General features: G+C 35.1%; 1 protein-coding gene across 1 annotated transcript in view; it reads right to left on the bottom strand.

Moving 5' to 3' along the window:
• The window catches only part of Mgat4c (MGAT4 family member C), a 713,319-nt gene that overhangs the window by 502,551 nt on the left and 189,643 nt on the right, over positions 1-21,125 (bottom strand). Inside the window, exon 3 of the mRNA XM_031348868.1 lies at positions 15,448-15,499. The gene's annotated coding sequence lies outside the window, so the exon portion shown is untranslated. The remainder of the gene's footprint in view (positions 1-15,447; positions 15,500-21,125) is intronic.

Below are 21,125 nucleotides of genomic sequence, written 5' to 3'. Positions count from 1 at the left end.
CAAATAAAAAACCCAAAAAACAAGAACAAACCCCTGTTGCCTCCCCCCTTCTCCTGCTTTCCTCCCCACCCTCTCCCACTTATTGGCCCTGGCATTCCCCTACACTGGGGCACAGAAACTTCACAAGGCCAAGGTCCTCTCCTCCCATTGATGACCGGCTTTGCAATCCTCTACTATACACATGCTGCCAGAACTATCAGTCCCACCATGTATAGTCCTTGGTTGTTGGTTGAGTCCCTAGGAGCTCTGAGGGTACTAGTTAGTTCATATTGACCACCTCACTTATATCTTAAAAACTTCTGCATAAAAGTGTAAACAGTCCAAATAAAATCAACTGATTGCTTTTCAATAGTTTCTATACTGGTTTCTATACCGGGATCGTGTATCTTCATGAAGCATGTCGCTCTGGAGTTTACACAGCAGATCAGAGTGTTAAAAAGCATATGCCAGTTCTGTATGTTCTGGTAGTTTAACTAAATTGCCCTTTACAAACCTTTGCATACGAACTTCATTAATTAATAATTCTTTCTTATTCATTACTCCTTCCCCCTAGCCATCAGCATTCTTCACTACTTGTATCTTCATTATTGGCAGATCAATAATGGTTGATAGCAGAAAATAATGCACTGTATTTTCAGGGGTTAGGGCTCCTTACTTTTATTACCATAAGTTATATCTACAAAGCAATGTTTCTTTAATTTTTAATGTGAGAATGTCATAATAATATGCAATGAAAGGTGATTATAACTAACTCTTTTCTTTCTTTTTTTATTACTTTTATTTTTTTATAGTCCAGTCACTACCTGCCTTCCGGGCCTGCCTTCCAACTGTTCCTCATCCCAGTCCTCCTTCTCCTTCTCTTCAAGAGGATGTCCTAACCCCCAAATCCTGCCTGGCCTCCCTACTCCCTGGGACTTCAAGTCTCTAGAGGTTTAGGCACGTCTTCTCTCACTAAGGCCAGATCAGGCAATCCTCTCCTGTATATGTGTTGGAGGCTTCAGACCAGCTCTTGTATGCTGCCTGGCTGGTGGCTCAGTGTCTGAGAGATCCCAGAGGTTCAGGTTAGTTGACACTGCTAATCTTCGTATATGGTTGTTCTCATCCTCAGCTTCTTCCAGTCTTTCCATAATTCACCCACAGGGGTCCCTGACTTAAAGTCCAATGGTTGAATGAATGGATCTGCATCTGTCTCAGTCAGCTGCTTATTTGGCCTCTCAGAGGACAGCCATGCTATGCTCCTGTTTATAACCACACCACAGCATCAGTAATAGTGTCAGGCCTTGGAACCTCCCCTTGAGATGGATCCCAAGTTAGGCTGGACCTCCTTTTCCTACATTTTGTACCTTTAGTTCTGGTTCGTGAGTGAGGTACATATGTCATGTCTAGCATTTCATAGCATTCTACCTCTGCTTCCTATAGTTCTTACAGTCTTTTGCCTCATTTCTCTTTAATGATATTCCTTAAACCTTGGCAGGGAATAATATAAATATCCCATTAAGGGCTAAGCACTCAGTTCCTTATCAAAACACTTTGGTCATTTATTCATTTATCTATTGATTTTTGCCCACTGGGTGGGAAAAAAGCTTCTCCAACATTGATGTTGAACAAGCCTGAGTCTATGGTTATAATCATAAAAATTTAGTAGGTAATTTGACATGATAAACATTTAACAGATCAGTGAACATAAGTTTTACTTGCTACCCTAGGGCTTATGACTTCTGCAATCATGGAATTTTGATCAACAGTAGAGCATCAGACATGAAACTCCCTCTTGTGGAGCAGGCTTTAAATCCAATTAGAAAAACAGTTACTTGCTTTTGAACATTTTCACCATTATTGTACAAGAAGTTACATCTTTCCTGACAGACTTAATGCAGTATGCAAGGCTCAGCACTATGTAACTCTATTCATGTGTTTTCTAACCCAGGAGCCTATACTGAACTTTCAGGTATTATAAAAACTATCTAGCTGGAAGTTGTTCAGTTGATTTTAGATTGATGTCTCTGTCCTGAAGCCAACATGTATAATGTTTTCAGCAATATGGTCTTACTCTATACTTACAAAAGATAACCAGTGACAAAATCCTGTAATGTTTTGTAGACTTCTGGGCCTCCATGAGCAATAACTCTGTGCAAGTTATCCCATGCCTGATACTAAAGTTCTCACCTAGTAACTCATGTCTCCTGGGAGCAACATTGTTTAATCACGCAGTCTAATTCTGTTCAAATGCTTTAAAATTGTAGTTGCATTTTTAAATGAGCTTAATAGCTGTTGGGTTTCTCTGAAGCAGTATGAACCATACTTAGATTTGAATAACCCATTTGCTACTCCCCTCTCTCTCCTTCTTAGTTTCCCTGACAGAAACCCCCTAACCCATCCCCTTCCCCTGCTTCTATGAGGGTGTTCTCCCGCCTAACTACTCACTCCTGCCTACCACCCTGGCATTCCCCTAGCATGGAACCTTCACAGGATCAAGGGCCTCCCCTCCCATTGATGGCAGATAGGCCATCCTCTGCTACATATGCGACTGGAGCCAAGGGTCTCCACCTCCCTCACATGTACTCTTTGATTGGTGGTTTAGTCTATGGGAGCTTTGGAGGATCTAGTTGGTTGATATTGTTGTTCTTCCTATGGGGTTGCAAACACCTTCAGCTGCTACAGCCCTTGGACTAACTTCTTCATTGGGATCACCGCATGTTCAATCTGATGTTTGGCTGTGTATATTCACATCTGTATTCATCAGCCTCTGGCAGAGCCTCTCAGGGGACAGCTATACTAGGCTCCTGTCAGTAAGTGCTTCTTGGCATCAGCAGTAGTGTCTGGGTTTGTTGTCTGCAAATAGTATGGTCATATTTAATTCTAACTTGTAAAAAGTTTCCTATAGAAGCTCTCTAAAGAAAAGGGGGAAAATGGAGTGAATGAAAAGGGAGGTTACTGGAAAAATATTTGTTCACCCTCCTCTCTTTTCTTTCAGCAATTATACAGCTTTTGATAATACATGATCATGTGGTAAAATGTTCATCACAAGTTCACACATAAAATCAGAAATTGAATAAGAAGTTTGCAGTAGTGAATGTTTGCATGCATATCCTTTAAGAATATTTATCTGGTTAAACATTCATCAACTGTAATGACTCCACAGGTTTATCAAGCATTAAAAAAACATAACTAAGTTATTAGTGAAGTTTTATATAGATAAACTCAGTGTATATTTTATCTTCTGTCTTAGCACCTATAGTAAATGTTTATTCCCTTGTTTATAACCTTTGGTTAATGGTTTTACAACCACTTGGAGTATGCTCTGAGGAGTAGAAAGTCTGGTTACTATCTAGAAGCTATTAACTAGTGACAAATGGGAGACTGACAGAGTTCTTATTGCAGTTTTGATTATCAGAAGAGACCTAATAGTAGTCCCACTATAAAAGAGATTAATAAGTACTGATATGACTTTAGGAATTCTTATATGATCATTATAAAGAATTGAGAAGTCATCTCTTTGTCTGTATAGAGTCACCACAAGACAATACATCTTCATAGTTCTCAGAGATCTGCTCAAAAATGTAGGCTAATACCTAGCAATTTTTATATATGTTTAGTAATAACAGGATAAGCATATTAATTGCAGGAATCTTTCCTAAAATGATATTTTCAGGGGTCTTGTCTATAGGAGCAAATCTATCATTAATTATCATAATTCTATGTAGACCATCTCAGGAAGATCACCTGCTAGTTATTAGATTGTTCTATGATAACTCCTGAAATTGATATTTTAACTAAACACTAGGATTCCTCTGCTCTTAGTATCCCCTTAAAGATCCCTTCTAGTTTGACTTGCAATTGTGCTTCAGGTTAAATATACAAAACAAAAGATTGCAATCTAGGATCTGCAAATGAGAAGATAAGGCATTTTTGTTTGGGAGGGGGGGACTTGAATTACCTCTCCCTGCATAAGTTTTCTAGTTCCATCCATTTATCTGCAAATCCTGATTCCATTTTTTACATATTTATAATATTTATTGTGACCATGTGCCACACTATTCTTACCCATTCAGTTGTTCTCCTACATACAGTGAACAGAACAAAAATGAAAGGGACATGCATGTCTCTGTCGGTGGTATAATGTCTGGTGAATACTTTCCCAGGAATGATATAACTGAGTCACATATAATTTCTACTTCCCGTTTTTAAAGACACTTTCAGAATAATTTCCAAACTTCCTACATTAGCTTGACACTCATATAAAAAAAATTTCCTTCAGGACAGCCAACACAGGATTTTTAATTTATAATCTTGAAAATAGCTATTCTGACTGGGGTAAGGGAAGACCTCAAAGTATTTTTAATTTACATTTTCCACGTGGAAAAAAAAACATTAAGAAGTTTTAAAGTGTTTCTTTGAAAATTGCTTTGCTTATTTTGATAATTTTCTGTTCTATAGCCCATTTTGAAATGTGAATCTTATTTTTTTGTTGTTTTTTGTTTGTTTTTTCTGTTTTTTTTATTGTTGTTTAAAATTTGTATAGAGTAAGATTTATTTTGGTTTCTTAATTTATATGTTGTTTTTTGCTTGTTTTGTTTTATTAGATATTTTCTCTATTTATATTTCAAATGTTCTCCCCTACCTGGTTTCGCTCTGAAAACCCCCTATGCCCTCCCCACTCCCCCTGCGCACCAACCCACTGTTTCCCTTTTCTTGACCCTGGCGTTCCCCTACACTGGGGCATAGAGCCTTTACCGGACCAATCTCCTCCCATTGATGACGGACCAGGCCATCCTCTGCTACATATGCAGCTGGGGCCATGAGTCTCACTATGTGTACTCTTTGGTTGGTGGTTTAGTTTCTGGGAGCTCTGAGGGTATTGGTTAGTTCGTATTTTTGTTCCTCCATCGGGGCTGCAAACCCCTTCAGCTCCTTGGGTCCTTTCTCTAGATCCCTCATTGGGGGCCCTGTGCTCAGTCCAATGCACGGCTGTAAGCATCAATTTCTGTATTTGTCAGGCAATGGCAGAGCCTCTCAGGAGACAGCTATATCATGTTACTTGTTGGCATTCACACTGGTGTCTGGGTTTGGTGATTGTATATGGATCCCCAGGTGAGGCAGTCTCTGGATTGTCATTCCTTCAGTCTCTGCTCCACACTTTGTACTTCCTTCCATGGATATTTTGTTCCCTTCTAAGAAGGATCAAAATATCCATACTTTGGTCTCCTTCTTCTCAAGTTTCATGTGGTTTCTGTATTGTATCTTGGGTATTCCAAACTTCTGGGCTAATATCCACTTATCAGTGAGGGCATACCATGTGTGTTCGTTTGTGATTGGGTTACCTCACTCAGGATGATATCCTCCAGATCCATCGGTTTGCTGAAAATTTCATAAATTCACTGTTTTAAATAGCTGAGCTCCATTGTATAAACGTACTACATTTTCTGTATCCATTACTCTGTTTAGGGACATCTGGGTCCTTTCCAGTTTCTGTCTGTTATAAATAAGACTGATGTGAACATGATGGAGCATGTGTTCTTATTACATGTTGCAGCATCTTCTGGGTATATGTCCAGGAGTGGTATCACAGAGGGAAAAGATCTTTACTAATCCTGCATCTGATAGAGGGGTAATATCCAATATATACAAAGAACTCCAGAAGTTAGATTCCAGAGAACCAAATAACTCTATTAAAAATGGGGTACAGAGCTAAACAAAGAATTCTCAGCTGTGGAATACTGAATGCCTGAGAAGCACGTAAAGAGATGTTCAACATTCTTAGTCATCAGGGAAATGCAAATCAAAACGACCCTGAGATTCCACCTCAAACCAGTCAGAATGGCTAAGATCAAAACACTCAGGTGACAACAGATGCTGGCGAGGTTGTGGAGAAAGAGGAACAGTCCTTCATTACTGGTGGGAATGTAAGCTGGTACGACCACTCTGGAAATCAGTTTGGCAGTTCCTTAGAATTTTTATTTCCTTAATGTTTGGGTTTTTATATTTGTTGTATATTTTAGACACAACCTTGACTCAGAAAAAAGAACTCACAGGGATTTTCTCTCATTCTGTGGGATACAGATTCATTCACTTTGGTTTGCAAAAGAACAAGAATTTTCTTATTTTCACGAGACTGTGCTGTATAATTAGTCTGCTAGGAGTGTCTGATTCAGGAAGATCCACCAGTGTCTGTAAGTTGAAGCAGGTTCCTTGTTTTTTCCTTTATTAATTTCAAGATCTATGGTATTGTGTTGAGATCATTACTCCATTTGGAATTGAGTTTTGTGAAACATGAGAGATAAGGACCTAGCTTTATCATACTTCATAATTAGGTACTCTTTTCCATAACTAATTTTTCAAGATGGCATCTTTTCCCCACAATGTGTAATTTTGGAATTTTCATCAGTAGCAGATAACTATAATTATATGATCTTATGTATGTCTTCAATTATATTCCATTGTGTGAGTGTCAAGATGTTTCTGTTATTATGGCTCTGGAGTACGACTTATGTTCATAGATGCTGATAATTCCTGAAGTGTTCTTTTTGTTCATGACTGTTTTGTGTATCAATATGAATATACATATTTGGTTTTTTTTTGTGCTTCCATATACATATTTTGGGTTGTTTTTCTGCTTTCGGAAGAAGGTGTTTCAGTTTTGACTGGGATTACATTAAATCCATAATAGTTTTTGATAGGATGGTTATTGGTGTAATAATAATTTTTACAATCTTTGAGGGTGGGATGTCTTTTGATATTTTTAGTTTCTTTTCCATTATTCATATTCTTGAAAATTTAATTCTAGAGATCATTTCATTCCTTGATAAGATTTATTCCTTGGTGTTTGTGTGTGTGTGTGTGTGTGTGTGTTTCTATGAGTGTGTTTCTGTGCATGTGTGTTATGAATGGGACTGTTACCATTATTCTTTTTTTATATGTTTACCATTGGTATATAGGAATGTTACCGACTGCGTTATGTTAAGATTTCTAATCTCCCACTTTTTAAAATTATTTATCAGATCTGAATCCTTTTCATTTGGTAGAATCTTTATGGAGTCATATGTGAATAATTAAAAGTTTGCTTTTTATTATGTTTTTCTAGAATCTAGAACTAAAGGTTCCCATATTAAATTCATTTGTAATTATAATTTTTATGACCTTTACCCTGTATATAAATTATATATAATGTTGGGTAATTTAGCTAGTTAGGGGCAAAAAATTAATACATAGGTCAATATTTTAGGTAGTATTTATTTTTTTGTCTTACTATGATAGTTTGGTACACATAAAAATTTTGGAAAATTTTAAGAATGTAATTTATGAAATTGGCATGGTAAGCACAACAAGAATTTCCTAGCTTGGAAAGATGCAAAAGAAGGATTCCAAGTTATTTGCTAGAGCTATATGGCAAAATATTGTCTTGAAAAAAATCAATCAATCAATCAATCAATCAATCAATCAAACAGTCAGTCAGATCAATCAGCTTTGGATTTATATTTATGTTGAATGCATTCAAGTAAAAGGCAGTATTTGTTTAATGGTTTTGGTTACTTGGAGGATCTCTGATTACAGAATATATTGAGATTTATGAGAGTCTCATTTTAAGAGTTCTGTTTCCAGGGTGTGTGATTTCTATATGAGCATGCACTTCACCTTTTCTTTTCCAGGCAAAAATCATACACAAGCTTTAAATCTTAGCTAAATCATTACAACACAAACTCTGCTGTTGTATATGTCCCACCAAGTGGCTGCTGTACACTTATCTTGTCTCTTAGATTTTAAGATAAAGAATGAAGATTTACTTTTTTTCTTTCACTAAAAACAGCTAAATTGGAATGGTGAACACCCCATGTCTCAGCAAATAAAGTCTAAGTCTTTCTTAACCTACAGATGAAAACTGGCAAATTCTGCCCACAAATATCTCATCATTTGTGTTATAGTTCTAAACAACTCTAATATAAAGACACAATTTGCTATGCAAAAGTAATGTTCTACATTATAAAGTGCTTATTAAGTGAATTAGATCCTGTAAATCAATGATATTTGGATTTCTTTATGGAAAATTGATTAAACTGATTATTGAATGATTTATATCTAACTTCTGATTTTCTCCAAAAGGATTAATAATATACTCTTTCTATAAGTGATACCTATGATCATTTTTTGATCTTTCACACTTGCATATTTAAATTGTCTCTCCCACCTGTGTTATAGACCAAAGCAGTAAGGAAAAATTTTAGTTAGCCAAGTAATTTGCTAATTTAAATAAATATATATTGTGTGCGTCTGTGTGTTTATCTACCAATTGTCTAATCTTTTTCTACCACAAGAAAGAAAGAGACAGCTCAGCAGACTGATATGCAGATCCTCCCACAAGGATTCAGAGAAAAAGAAAGTATATTTCCCAGTACATAAGGACAAGGGGAAGCACGCTTTTATATTTCACCTTATTTTATATGTTTAATCACCCGTATGTTAATGTCTGAAAAGTATGACCATTAATCTAACACAGTGAAGACTGAGACGTAATCAATTAGGAATAACCAGAGATCCTGAAGCTATTATAGATACATCAGAATCATGAAAGGCCCACTTTCTACAAGCAAGAAGTCATATTTCAGAGTTAGAGTGCATTTACACTGTTATTTCACAGCTGTCAAAAAGCATAGTCTTGAAATATGACTTTCTTGAGACACACACTCAAATCCATTTTCAACATTTTAACTGAGAATGCTTCAGAGATCCAAGTATACTATCACTAGAAGAATCTAAATGGCAAGATGGAAAAGAGACATCATACTTTTTTATCTGACTTTCAGTAGAATTTCAAGTATTCTGTAATCAAGATATACTGTGTATCATGTGGCTTTACATATATATCAAATACTATAAAAGGAAAATTTAGAAAATAATAACTATTTAATTTTTTAATGTAAGAAAAGATCAAGCCTTGACTGAAAGAAGCAAAAAATTAATTGTAGCAAGTATTAAGTCAGAAATATTTCATGTACCTCACTTAATTGAAAATAAAGAGAGAAATAGAAATACAACATCAAAAGTGAGGCAAGTGGGAAAAGAGAGTATAGGATGTGGAGAATTAATGGGAATTTAGCACAAAAAAATGCCAGTTATTACAGCCTGTAAAATGAAGAATATGAGCTATAAATTGTGTTTTCAACTCCCAAATAGGCAATAAAGAAGAGTCTAATTAAATTACATATTTACAGGGCCCGGTGATGTATGATACAGTGTGGCATGGTATAAAATATCTTTTATCCTAGTACTTAGAAAGTTAAGGGAGGAAGATCAGACATTTAAATATAGCATCAACTAGCTAGGAGCCTGGAAGCTATCCTGCACTACAAAAAACAAAACAAAAAAAAATCAAAATTGAAATAAAATAGAAGGTAGGAAATGTTTCATGGCTTTTAGTGTCAATAGGAATGATCATGAAAGAATGCAACTAGGTGCCATATTGACATGTATACTGTAGGGTACATCTAGTGAAAAGTCACATGAGAATTTCTTATAAAGTCACTACAAGCTCAACAACACTTCAGTTTATTTGCTATGTATCTGCTTTAAGATATGAAATCAAGGCAATTTGCTACTTTGACTTATAACCTCAGTAAATACATGGGCAAAAACTTTATTTACCTTAACAACTAGTCATTATGTACAGTCAAAGATAAGTAATGAAAATGTATGTGATACATGTCTGTGGCACTCTGCATGAATGACATTTTAAAACAATTTTTGAAGTTAAAATTGTTAGTTTATTTAAAATTGTGTATCAGTTTGAATTTGTTCTAAAAAGCTAATATTAAAGGGAAAATCATCCAGAGGAAAAAACATGTAAATGATGATGTGGTATAAGTATTGGTTGATTACAAGTAAACAAAATTAAAGAAATGTAGGCAGAAATTCATACATATATTTACATTATAAGATTAATTGGGGAAGATTAAATATCAACATATAGAATAAAATTAGGGCTGATTAAGGAAAATGTTTACACTGACAGGAAAATAAATATGAATTCTTTAAAAATTATTGGTCAGTTCCATAGACTGACTCTTACCAGATCTGTCCATGTCAATCTCTTGTGTAAAATCCCTGGTTCTCTAACCTAATTAGGGTTTGGAGTATTAATATTTGAAGCTTTTTAATCAATAGAACATATTCCTTAAATTATATAATCTTCAATTCCACCCAAACTCATATAATATTATAAATTTTAATCCCTTCAAAAATAAATCAAATTTAGTAACCTTCAAACTATTACAGTCCTTAAAGTCTGATTAATTATGATATCAATTAGGTAATATTATTTGGTTTGAACCAAAAGTGTCTAATATCTTTTATTGGAAATGTTGCTACCTAGAGTACTGATGTTAGATATAGTTAATTGAGGATATATACTTTGTTGTGATAGTATACTTGCAAGGGAACTGTTAATGTGTATTTATGAAGTAAAGCATCAAGAGGACTCTGCAGAGAAAAATACAGTCAATCCAAATATACTCTGGTGCTTCTTAAAAGATGGCTGTGTTTCCAAAACAGCAACACATTCTAGCATTTCCAGGTAAGACACTAAGTTGTACTAAAAGTGCTTTACAGAAGAGTTTGCTGAGACTAGACTTAGAGAGTACGGATGAAGAAACCAAGAGAATTAAGGTGCCATACAGCATGTTTGTCCCGAATATAAAAACTCATCAACCTTTATCTGTAAGTTTCTTTAACTGACACATTTTGTAGCAGCTTGGACAGGTGTTTCTGGGATGAGGTGTGAGGTCATAGCCAAGCTGTCAATTCTTCATGCTGGCAGTTAGGTCATTTTAGGGTAAAGTAGAAGGTAGGCCTCTTTCATGGTCACTTACTAAATACCTTGCTTTGTAAGATTGCCACAATTAAATGATCAAAGCCAAAAAACATTTTTTTCACCTCCAGATTATGCCAGTTCTAAAGTGATTAAAGTGATTATTTACATGCAATAAAAAAGCATTTCAATAAATTTAATAACACACACACATATATAGGCATAATATCTATAAAACTTAATAAGAAAGTATAATCAATAATTGCAGTTTGAATTATGTCAATTACACTTTGGTAAGTCCAACATCAGATAGACATCAGTGAGAATGTCAGTTCCATAGATGACATGAAAAGTCAATGACAAAAGGACACAGACCTTAGTTGCTCAGCATCCTGTCATTGTGCTGAGACCTTCAGCTTCACATCTGGTAGAGGGAATACTATCCTGATGTGCTTGAGTATAGAATCACTTCATCAAATAATACCATATTGTGTATGTAATAAGTCATGTTGACCTCATTTTGCTCAGAGCTGGAAAATCATGAACAAAATGTGTTCCAAAGAATACTCATGAGAAGCTTTGAATTTCCAGGAAACTAATAAGAGTGGGGGAGATGAAAGGGAAAATACTCTGACAAATTAAAGTCATTTTCAAATGAATACATATATAGAATCCTGAAGATATAAAAGTTCAAATAATAAACATGTGAAACTTTTGTAAATTTAGAAATTTTTCAAAAACAAAGACCTAATCTACCATGAATAAATAGGTTTTATCCCATGAATGCAGGAGTAGTTCAATATACAAAGAATAAACAAGGCAATCCACCATATAAACAAAATGCAGACACACACACACACACACACAAACACACACACACAATCATCTCACTAGATCCCTGAAAAGGCATTTGACAAAAATCTATCACCCACTCACGTTAAAAGTCTAGGGAGGAACAGAGATATAAGGGGCATACCTAAACACAATAAAGGCAATATACAGCGAGCCAACAGCCAACATTAAATTAAATGGAGAGAAACTTAAAGCATCTCCACTAAAATTGGGGACAAGACAAGGTTTGTCCACTGTCCCCCTATCTCTTCATTATAGTACTTGAAGTTCTAGCTAGAGCAATAAGAATAAAGGAAGGCCAAAGGGATATCCATTGCAAAGGAAGAAGCCAAGGTACCACTATTTGCAGACTATATGATAATATACATTAAGTGTTCCCAAAAATCCTACCAGAAAACACCTACAGCTGACAAACACCTTAGCAAAGGGGCTCAATTCAAATTTAACTCAAAGGAAATAGAATTTCTTCTCTACACAAGTGATAAAGAGGCTGAGAAGGGAGGTAAGGAAAGAACACCATTTATAATAGCCACAGATAACATAAAATACCTGATGAGACTAACCAAACAGGTCAAAGTCCTGTATCAAGAACTTAAAGTCTGTGAAAAAAGAAGTTGAGAAATCAGAATGTGGAAAGATCTCCCTTATTCATGGATCAGTAGGATTAACATAGTAAAAATAGACATCTTACCAAAAGCAATCTACAGATTCAACGCAATCATCGTCAAAATTTTTATAGACCTTGAAAGAATAATTCTTAACTTCATATGTAGAAACAAAACAGAACAAAAATCCAGGATAGCTACAACAATCTTGAACTATATAAGAACTTCTGGAGGTATTACCATCCATGACTTCAAGATGTACTGCAAAGCAATAGTAATAAAAATTGTCTGAATTGGAATATAAACAAGTTGATCAGTGGAATCGAATGAAAGACCCAGAAATAAAAGTATACACATACAGATGCTTTATTTTTGATACCCACCCAGTACAATGGAAAAGAGAGACTATTTTCAACAAATGGTGTTGATCTAACTCAATATCTGCATGTAGAAAATGCAAATATGTAAACATTTATCACCCTGCACAAAATTGAAGTCCAAATGGATTGAATATCTAAACATAAAACCAGGCACACCTAATCTAATAGAAAAGAAAGTGAGCTGTGAATTGTATCTTCGGTATTCTTATCTTTTGGGATAATACCCACTTATCAGTGAGTGCATACCATGTTTGTTCTTTTGTGATTTTGGATACTTCACTCAGGATGATATTTTGTAGTTTCATCCAATTGCCTAAGAATTTTATGAATTCATCATAATATTCATCATAATCATTTTTAATAGCTGAGTAGTACTCCATTGTATAAATATACCACATCTTCTGTATCCATTCCTCTGTTGAAGGACATCTGGTTTCTTTCCAGCTTCTGGGTATTAAAAATAAGGTTGACATTTCATTCCTTCTTAAAAGGGGGAACCACATACCCATGGAAGGAGTTGCAGAGATTAACTATAGAGCAGAGACTGAAGGAAGGGCAAGCCAGCCTAAATATAGCTCTCCTGAGAGGCTCTGACAGTACCTGACTAATACTAATACAGATGTAGAGGCTCACAGCCATCCATTGAACTGAGTACAGGGTCCTCAATGAAGGAGTTAGAGAAAGGACCTATGGAGCTGAGGGGTTTGCAGCCCCTTAGGATGAACAACAATATGAACTAACTAGTACCCTCAGAGCTCCCAGGGTCTCAACCACCAAACAAGGACTGCATATGGATGGGTCTGATTGTTCTGGCAGCATGTGTATAGTAGAGGATTGCAAATTCGATCATCAATAGGAGGAGAGGACCTCGGCCCCGTGAAGGTTCTGTGTTCCAGTGTAGAGGAATGCCAGGGCCAATAAGTGGGAGAGGGTGGGGTGGCAGGCATTGGGAGGGGGGAGGCAACAGGGGTTTGTTTTTGTTGTTTTTGTTTGTTTCTTTTTTTTTGGAGGGGAAACTGGGAATGGAGAAATTTACATGTAAATACAGAAAATATCCAATAAAAAAAAAAAGAAAGAAAATAAGGTTGCTATGAACATACTGGAGCATGTGTTCTTGTTATATGTTGGAGCATCTTTTGGGTATATACCTAGGACTGGTATAGCTGGGTCCTAAGGTAGTACTATGTCCAGTTTTCTGAGGAATTGCCAGACTGATTTCCAGAGTGGTTGTACTAGTTTGTAATCCCACCAACAATGAAGAAGTGTTCCTTTTTTTCCACATCCTTGCCAGCATCTGCTGTCATCTAAGTTTTTGATCTTAGACATAGCAAATGGAAAGAGACTTAGAGACTTACACCTAAACAGCAGATGGAGCTCTAGGAGTCTTTTGGAACAGTGGGGAGAAAGATTGAGGGACCTGAAAAGGAGAGCTACTCTGGAGGAAGACCAACAGAGTCAACTAACTTGGGCCCTTGGAATGGGGTGTAGAAATGGAGAGGGGGCTAGTGGAGTTGACACAAAGATGGAGGCTTCCATTTCTAAAGGTAATGGGCAAGGAGACTTAAGTGAGTGGTTACTGGGAAGAGAGAAAAGACTAAAATTGGGTTGTTAACTGAATAAATGAATAAATTTAATAAAAATTACAGATCTATTGTTATTAGGTAAATATAACATGCTAATTCTGGATATAGCAAATCCCAGAAATATAATTCATAAACATAAATATGATTAATTGACAAAAATAAGGTGAAGATTGATTGTTGCATTTTTATCCACTTAGACACAATATTTACTTTAAATATCAGAGGCCAATAACAAATTTTTAATGTCAAATATTCTGACTAAATATAATATTTAACAGCAAGGTACAATCTGTAGAACCTTAAAAGTTGATGTATAGTAAGGAACTGTGTGTAGAGATATATATCTCTAGGAAAAAGAAATAGAGTAGATAGTTATAGATGAATGGGATGTTGATGGTGTCCTGGAATAGTTGGGGAGGAAAGGCATGTGAGGAGAGACATCTAAAATTGAGAGCCATTTGAGTAGTATGATAACCTAATAAGAGAGAAGTTTCCAAATTATATGTATATATATGCGTATACATATATATGCACATACATGTGTGTGTGTGTGTTTGTGTGTGTAAGGTATCTAAGAGCATGACAAGATATCCATTATCACTGAATGAAGCTTCAGATACCCAGGGTTACATCTATTGAATTGTTGGACAAATGGATCACTAGTATTTTCCAAATAACTCAGGATGTTTCTGATACCATAGTTTGTTCGCACAAACTTAGAGTAAGGCCTCATTGCTGAAAACGACACCTTCACAACTCATTGAAAATTGTAAAGCTGACATAGTGCCTAACTAGAGCCTTTACATTTATAAATTTTTTTCTTAGTACCAGAAGGTACTCTGCATGCTACCAAAGAAGAAATGACTACCAAATCCAGCCAAAAGCCATTCCTGCCCATAAGACATGGTAGTACAACAAAATACAACTCTTATGAAATTAATCAACTAATGCCTGATTTGATTTAATGCTCACTAATTTAGATAACATTCATACCAAATTTTGCTTGTATGTATAAGAACCAGAGACTAGGTAATCCAGAAAGGTAGCAGAAAACTAAATGTTAATTTTTCTACTAAAAGAACATAGCAATAAAATGACTCCTAATGGCATTTGCTTTATTTATAGATCAGTGATTTATTCATCCTAGAATGCTTCCTCCTGCAAAAGATGTGAATAAATATAGAGACCTTGAACCAGACATGCATAATGAAAGACTCTGGAACACTCACCCCTAAATGAGATTTCTTCTTCAAATCTCTCCCCTTAGGTCTCAGGAAACCTCTGTGTAAAAGGAAATGGAAAGAGTATACAGGTTAGAGGCGAAGGAGGACATCAAGATAACAAGGGCAATGAAATCATCATAATCAACAAACATGAACATGAAGAGACTGGCAGCATGCATGGGACCTTACAGGTCTGCAGCCGATGTGGTCCTATATATGAAAAGAAGAAAAGACACATGTACCCATCATAAGCCTAGAAACAACTTCTAATTAATAACTACTTGCAAATCAGATTTTTTTGTTTTTTCCAAGAGAATTTTACTAGGTAGGAAAATAATCTATTCTTAATGGTAAGGTACATGACCATACATAGATGCCCTATAGAAAATGAATTTAAACACATCTTTGGATGTTCATTGTCACCTAATGTCATATAAAAGTATCTTCAATTCTTTCTTCCTTTCTTCCTTCCTTCCTTCCTTCCTTCCTTCCTTCCTTCCTTCCTTCCTTCCTTCCTTTCTTTCTTTCTTTCTTTCTTTCTTTCTTTCTTTCTTTCTTCCTTTTGGTTTTTTGAGACAGGGCTTCTCTGTATAGCTCTGGCTGTCCTGGAACTCACTCTGTAGACCAGGCTGGCCTCGAACTCAGAAATCCGCCTGCCTCTGCCTCCCAAGTGCTGAGATTTAAAGTCATGCGCCACCACTGCCCTGCTCTCAATTAGTTCTTTTAAATTGCATCTTTTTAATTTTTTCACTTTTATTTTATTTCATTTTATTTTCTCTCATATTATATTATATATTATTATATTTTCTTTATTTACCATACAGATCCTTTGTGTATATATTATGCTTGAAGTTTAGTGTTTTGATGGGATTACTAAATATATTACTGAATGGGTCACTGTGTCTATAATTGTTTATTTTCTTTTCTCGGGCTCTTTTTCTTCTGTTTGTTTCATCCTAATCAGGTAAATTTGCTTTTGGTTGATCTTATTATATTATACATTATTTTCCCCTAGAAGTCTCTTTATTTACAGAGAGGATTTGACCAAGGTAGAAGGGAGTTGATACAGAACTCGAAGGAATAGAGAAAGAGCAAACCACCATCAGGATGCATTTTATAAAAAGGAGTCTATTTCTGAGCCATAGAAAAAAATAAACTTAACATATAAAATGTATTATTTAAGCTATTTATTTTTATATACTTAAATATTGACATATGCACAGTTTAACTTAAAAATGATGGCTTAACTCAGGGAGGATTCATAGTGAATAAAAATGATTATTATTGTTTTAGTGTTTTATGTCAGTATATTTAATAAGAAAACTTAAGAAAACTAACTTGTAAAGTTGGAGGTCTTTTCTTCAAATTCATTTCAGTATGGAGAACAATTTCATCATGTTCTTTATAATTGAGCTTGATGACTCATCTTTTATTGTTTGTAAAGGAACACTCTGAAGCCCAGTGTCTATTACCCTGTAGAACATCCAGGAATGAAAACTTTTTGCTTTTTGTTGTTGCTGTTGATGATGGTGATGATGATAATGACTTTTTTCCAACCAAAACAACTTAAGTAAAAAAAAAAAAAAAACTACAAAAAGTAGAGAATAGACAATATAAAAGTTAACATTTGTAAAGATATTTGTCAAAGGGTTGCTAATTAATGACACATCATTTCAGATCTGATCCCATAAATCCATTAAAGACCGTAGTAACTCTACAAAACATACACATTTCACAGAAACCTACTGCCCATTTATTGCTTGAAATGCTTCCTGCTATTTGAGTGAACTCAATTTTATTGGACTTGACAGGATCTCCTTTCTGACTCTCCCAGTTCCATGTTCAATAACAACAGTTTACACGAAAATTTGTCACCACCTTTGGACACATGAAAGTCCAGGGGGAGAGAGAATACAGAGAGGTGTGTGCATGTCTATCAATCCTTTGATATTACAACAGTTCTGTCAGAAGAAACTGTGTGAAGGTACAAGCCAAGGGAGATAAAAATTTTACTTCTGGTCACTAAACTGTCTTCCACAATGTTTTGCCTGGGATACATTCTCCACAATGGATATCTGAAAAATAGAGCTCATAATGAATAATTTCAGCAATCAACAACATAGAATCTCTTCTTAGATTGACACAATATTGTGTCTTATTTTTAAAAGGCTTAGAATTCATTCTTATGTTAAAGAACTGCTTCAACATTTGAACTGTACCAGGGTGGAGTCACTGGCTAATGAAGATGAGCTAAAAACAAACAGAAATTTTCCTCTCCTCTACAGTAATATGGCATAATATGTAGCAGACTATCAGTGTATTTTACAAATGTTTCATTAATATGTTGTAGAGCAGTGGTGAAACCAGATAAATATTCAAGACAAACAACCAACCAACCAAAGCATTTGTATTTCACCAACATGTGTACCAGAATTGAAAGTTTTTGATAGATTGTATTCGATGTCATGACAAATAAAATGATGTCATAATTTCAATGGTTTTGTGAATATATATATGTATGTGTGTGGTGTGTGTGTAATATATATATATATATATATATATATATATGTGTGTATCAAGTAGTTTAGAAAGAAGTAAAATATATTAAAATCAGAGCTATCACCTTTCTTTTGGGTGAGGAACTACATTTGTGAATAGTGAATGGTGAGAAATGGTGGTAATGAGAATTAGAGGTGAGTAATTTATTTTATGGTGCGAGTAATGCTAAATGATCCAAAGACACCTATAAACCTGTAGACAAAGATTTTTAATCCAAAGAGAAAGATCCACAATGAAATTAGGAATTTTTAGTGATTTCATCTGACTTCACACAGGAAGAAAATAATTACTTCCTACTAATGGAGTAGAAGAAAGTTATTCACAGTAAAAATAACTACATAAGTATAGTTGTAATATAGAACAATTAAGGAGATAATAAAACTGTTTTCCAGATTAAGGTATTCTCTAAGAAAGAAAAACTGATATATAACTTTAAAAGAATAAGTCCAATAAAATTATATTTTTCTTATATCTCCCAGATTTTCATCATAGAATATATCATTACCTATGTAGTAGATACTATAAGTAATGTACCTATCCTGCAAGATGACTCGAAAGGTAAAAATGTCTGTCTCCAAAGGACTACAACCACAGTTCATTCCTCAGAGCAACATTTTACAAGTACGACTGTGAGCATGCCCAGCTATGCTACCAGAACTCCTACTGCAAGACTGCTAGGGTGGCAGAGGCAGAAATGTCAAACACAAGTAACGTAAGAAAAATCATGCCTCAGTGATTTTCAAAGCAAGAAATGACTTCCAAAATGCCGTGGCAAGTACATATACACAAATACCTACCTACCTACATACATACATACATGCACACATACATAAATACATATATAAAATTAAACAGTGTTTCAATGTAAAATATACCATTGCATCCATTAGATGGATAATGACCATCTAAAACTTCTAAAATATAAGAAAATTATTTTAAAATGTAAGAAATATTAACATTGAAAAAAATTGTTTCTGTGACATCATATTGACTATCTTTACCCTTCTATGTGAGACTCCCACATCAAGCTATACAAATACTTACAACTATGACTTTCAGAGAATATGAAGTTTGATACACTGAAACCTGGTCCCAGAACAAAGGAAACTAGAAGAGCTGACCTGAGGCGCAACTTACTACGAGAGTACATTCACTTCATAAAATAGACAAAGGACAGGAAACAACCCCTGGAATTAGAGAAAAAGGTCGATGTGTCATGGGAAGAATACCCACCAACTGAATGCAGCAGAGTCCTAAACACTAGCAGCCTGCACAGAGGGAGTTCAAGAGTTCCGCAGAGACTGCTCAAATGAACACACATCTCCCGGTAACCATCAAGGGAAGGCAAATGCCCTCAGTCAAAAAAAAAAAAAAAATCCAACTTTCAATTTCAGTGATTAAATAGTCTCATGATTTCATACAGAGCTAGAAACTGTTCTAGCAAAACAAAGTAAATAGCAAAACAAAGGGTATTCATTTTTTTTCCATCTTGGAAAAGATCTTTGCTCTTGCAAAATTTACCCTTTTAATGGATACAAACTGTTTTAATGGAAACAAACTGCTCTATAGTACAATGCTAAACATTTGCTAAGTAGTAAATCTCAAAAGCAACATTCACAAAGATGAAAGAGTTTAAAAGAATTCAAGAGCATTCTAAGACAATACTCAAAGTCTTCTGAAGAAGATAAAAACAGACAGACACATCTAGTAAAATTGATCAGGGGTTAATATGGATTATGACTCCTGTGAACCTGAGTTAGTTCTCAGCAGTCACATCAGAGAACCACATAAGGGAATGATTTGGGAACCAGCACTGTGGGATCCAGTGCCCTAATCTCGTATCAACAAACAAAGATAAATAACAATTTTATAAATTAAAAAAAACTAATATACATTATTCAATATAAACATGTCTGCATACCACTAACACTAGCAATCCAAGAAATGTGAAATAAAATGTGTAAAGAGGAAAAATAAAACTGATCAATAGAAATGGAGTTAGAAATATCAAAAGCCAAATGACTAGTAGATACTTGGACACTTTAAACCAGATGTTTTTGCTATTTTCAATTTAATTAAAAAATGTGTAGAAAAGTGTGAGGAATTTAGGTAGAACCAAGATATTAATCAAGATCAAAGCTAAATTCCTGCAGTTAAGACCTAGTTTTTCTGAGGTGCAATATCTTCTTGAAATGAATCACAATAAATCTTTTTTAAAAAAGTTATTTTATGCCCATAGAAAATTACTGTCCATCTTAATCAGAGAAATTTCTCTCTGCAGTGAGAAGTAAGGAATACAGACTCATACCTGTTCAATGTATGGAGAATACAGGGCAGTTGAATGCTCAGCCCTAAACAGAGTATTCATATCACCCATCTAAGGTTCAGTGAATATGTCAGAGGAGGAGGCACAGAGGCCTTAGAAGCAGAAGACAGGGAAGGGAAGGGAAAGGAAGGGAAGGGAAGGGAAGGGAAGGGAAGGGAAGGGAAGGGAAGGGAAGGGAAGGGAAGGGAGGGGAAGGGGCCTTCTGAGTCGACATAGCCACTTCAGTCATGATCCTGCTGCAGCTGCTGTTGCCTGTACTGGTCCAGGACAAAGTCAGCCCCATGTGGAGGGGCTCACCGAGGAGCCTCACACCTTTCTGCAGAATTATTTATTATTGACTGATTCTTGGAAAGACACAGTAATCTGTCTTCCGTTGTTTTCTACTGTTAGTACAATGGAAAGTTTCAAATACCAATAGCTCTGGATAAACTCAGTGAGACAACAAACAAACAAACAAACAAAACATATAAAATGACACAGATGTGGGAAAAAGCTTCATTGAGGTGGGCTGAAATGGGTAGAAGGAGAAGAGTGAGTAGAAAAAGTAATCAGAATGTTCTTTACATATGTACCAAATCTTCAAAAAACCACATTTAATAAAAGTTATAAAAGCTGTTTTTGAGATATTAAAAACAATGAATCAATAAATCTGATACTGAAGAAAAAAACAAAAAATCTAATTTCCTAGAATGAGAAATTGTGTTCTCATTTTAAAGCAGAGAAAAATAAGAAGCTTAGGCTAAACAATTATTAGGGGCTCTTAGAACAACTATAAATAATCAAATAAGTATATAATTGA

The sequence above is a fragment of the Mastomys coucha genome, unplaced genomic scaffold (assembly GCF_008632895.1).
Source record: "Mastomys coucha isolate ucsf_1 unplaced genomic scaffold, UCSF_Mcou_1 pScaffold4, whole genome shotgun sequence".
Taxonomy (NCBI): domain Eukaryota; kingdom Metazoa; phylum Chordata; class Mammalia; order Rodentia; family Muridae; genus Mastomys; species Mastomys coucha.
The sequence above is the reverse complement of the archived record's forward strand: the minus strand, read 5'-3'. Positions and strand labels throughout refer to the sequence as shown.